At 37.5% G+C, this 3,301-nt stretch overlaps 1 protein-coding gene across 1 annotated transcript in view; it reads left to right on the top strand.

The window, feature by feature from the left end:
* LOC103373956 (protocadherin beta-16-like) overlaps positions 1-3,301 on the top strand; it is a 63,053-nt gene that overhangs the window by 44,585 nt on the left and 15,167 nt on the right. The window lies entirely within an intron of this gene.

Genomic DNA, 3,301 nt, shown 5'->3' with positions numbered 1-3,301 from the left:
TTTTCGTGTCAATAAATCCACTCGCCCGGTCTTGAAAGGGGCATTGCCTTCCATCTGTGTGCCATTGTGTTCCTCTTTTTTATAAAGGGACCCATTTTCGAATTCAGTCATATGCTCCTCTGTGCTTGCTTTGGAACAGTTTTACTCCTCATGTGCTTTTAGATTGGGTTGTCTTTTATGTTTTCGTATTATTATGAATCTCACGTCATTTTTTCTATTATTTTGCCATGATCATAGTATTTTTAAAATATATCTTTTTTTTTCTTTGTTAGTATTTTTGATATTAATGTGTTTGAGTCTGGCAGCTTAAGACGTTATAGATTGATCTTGTTTTGACTTATTTTCTACAGATATATATTTCGGAAGCTTTCTAAGTCTATACACAGTACACAACTCATTTGCAACGGGAAAGATAAAAACCTACAGCTGCATACAGATTTTTTTTTTTAAACTTATGTTTACCTATAAACATTTTGTTTTCACTTAATTAAGAAACGAACAAACAAAAAACAGTTATTGTTGTCTACAATATAAACATTTTAATGTCATGAGCTTTACTTAGGGATTTTTTTTAAAGTGCCTTTTTAATTAAAAAAAATAAATAAAAAATCTCATTAACCCAACCTTTTGGCCACAGCTCTTCTAATTCATCAGCTCTTGATTCATATAAAGTCAGAGATAAAAGTTTTTGTCAAAATAATACAATCAGAGGTTATCATCAAAGACAACCGAGGACGTAGTTTCCTTCACATTCAATAGTGTGTGGTTGTTCAGGGTTTTTTTTCTATGTGATTTTGTGTTTACTTTTTTGTTTTTTGACAATATGTTTTTGCTGAGCAGTTATACTTTTTTACCAGACACCTTACATTACAAAAAATTATGCCTTTTAAATGCAAGAGGGTGCAGCAATGTGTTCACCGAGCAGTCTGAAAAAATACTTCGGTTTTACGGTGGCAGTTTGATAGTATTATATTGGATGTATTTTTACTGTTATGTCCAAACAAATTACATTCTAAGTCTATTTCATTGACATTTTTGTAAATTATTAATCACAGTCAAAATGTTTAAAGGGTTGCTGGACTTCAGAGTTAAATATTGTCAAAAATGAATCGCAGCCTACAGAACGGTTTCTGAAAAACGGTCCTGTGTTACTGATGTTTAAGTGTTCAATTATATTTTCTTCTGCTCAGGCTCTTAAGTGAAATTCTTGCAACAGTATCTTTAGCCCAAATTGACCTTTCATTGCAGTATATTAACTTCCAATTTAAAACAGCTTGTGATACTTGTGACAGCACACACTAGTTTTAATCACATGCTTTAACAATCAGTCATGGTATTGTAGGTTCAACCTTGGTGACTGAACTGCAGCAGTACATTTCCATTTTTTTGGCACCCAACTTTACTCCGACAGCAAGAACGCTTTTTCACATGCTTTAATTTTGCAAAATACTTCATTAATACTGTTTCCTGTTGCAAACAAAATAAGGTATATGTGAAGAAAGTTCACATTTCTCTTTGTTGTGCTTGCTCACTTCTCACCAATCAGGTGTGAATTTGCAGAAGGTGCAGATCCCAAGAATATATTCTTTTCTTTTCAGTGATGGCTGATAAAGGATTTTGTGACAGAAGTAGTAATGCAGCTTGTGCAGTTTTAAAAAAAAGAAAAGAAAAATCAACAGGGATTTAGCATGTATGTGGCTCCTTTTAACATCAGACAACGAACAGTTTATGTGCTTTGGCAAAGCTGTTTGGAAACAGAGACACATTTCAAACAATTGAACTTTGAAATTACTGTTCTCCATCCCAGCTTAGTCAACTGTATTATATATTTTCTCATCAGTCATTGTAAGATAATGCCAAAAATATCCCCCCCTAAAAGGTTGTATCTGTTAAATATGCCAAAAAAAAAAAAGAAAAAGAAACTGCCTTGTTATACCTCACCGGATACTCATGGTGTCAGTGTGTACCAGTAAACGCGAAGCTACAATCATTCTCCACCCTTGTGCGCCAGCGAATTCAGTGCCTGATTCTGCTGATGTTGTGCAGTTGACAAAAACCGCTTCGTGTATGTCTTCAGTCTTGCAGTTTTGTAGTGGATCGTTGATATATTTCACCGTCTTGGCGATATTCTTAACGTCTGCGTCTTCTTTTTTGCCGTAACTATGGGATACTGTACATTTGCGCTGCACTGCGGCCTTGCTTTTGTTTTTCATGTCCTCCTCCCCGTCAATGGAGACGTGAGCTATTCTATCCCGGAGGAGATGAAACGTGGATCTGTAATTGGAAATATCGCAAAGGATCTGGGACTTGATTTGGGGAGACTGTCTGCTCGCAAGGCTCGTATCGATACAGAGGACAACAGTGTGAAGTATTGCAGCGTGAATCTGAACACCGGAGAGCTGATTGTTCAAGAGAGGATAGACCGAGAAGGGCTTTGTGGTAAAAAGGCATCGTGTGTTGTTAAACAGGAGCTGGTATTGGAGAATCCTTTAGAACTGCATCGTGTTAACATCCGCGTTCAAGATATCAACGATAATTCACCACAGTTTAAAGAGGAATCACTGAAAATCGAAATACGGGAATCGGCAGATAAAGGTGCGAGTTTTCTCCTTGATGAAGCGCACGATGGCGACATCGGAGAAAATGCCGTGCAGAGTTACTCACTTCAGCAAAATGATAATTTCAAACTAAACGTAAAATCAAAGGGCAGTGGACGGAAATATGGTGAATTAGTTTTGGACAAAGAGTTAGACAGAGAGGATACGAGAGAGATTGAGCTTTTGCTTATCGCATTCGATGGCGGCTCTCCTCAGAGATCAGGTACTGTAGTCATACACGTCACTGTCCTGGATGCTAATGATAATGTACCAGTGTTTACTGAAACTGTGTATAAAGCAAGTCTGCCTGAAAACTCTCCTCTGGATATTGTTGTTCTGACAGTGAGTGCAAGTGATGCAGATGAAGGAGTGAATGGTGAAGTTACTTTTGGATTTGACCATGTTTCAGATGAAAATCACATTTTTTCTCTGAGCCCCAAAACTGGAGAAGTTAAAGTGGCTGGAGCTATTGATTATGAAAAGGAATCATCGTATGAAATGCAGATTAGCGCTAAAGACGGTTTGGGGTTGGCCTCATACGCAACCTTAATCATTGAAATTGTGGATGTAAATGACAACGCTCCAGTGATATATCTGAAATCTCTGACCAACCCCATACCTGAGAACGTGTCACCTGGTACAGAGGTGGGCATCATTAACGTGCAGGACAGAGACTCTGAGAATAACCGACAGGTCCGCTGCTC

Source organism: Stegastes partitus, unplaced genomic scaffold, assembly GCF_000690725.1.
Source record: "Stegastes partitus isolate 25-593 unplaced genomic scaffold, Stegastes_partitus-1.0.2 Scaffold2105, whole genome shotgun sequence".
NCBI lineage: Eukaryota > Metazoa > Chordata > Actinopteri > Pomacentridae > Stegastes > Stegastes partitus.
This window is presented reverse-complemented; position numbering and strand designations above follow the sequence as displayed.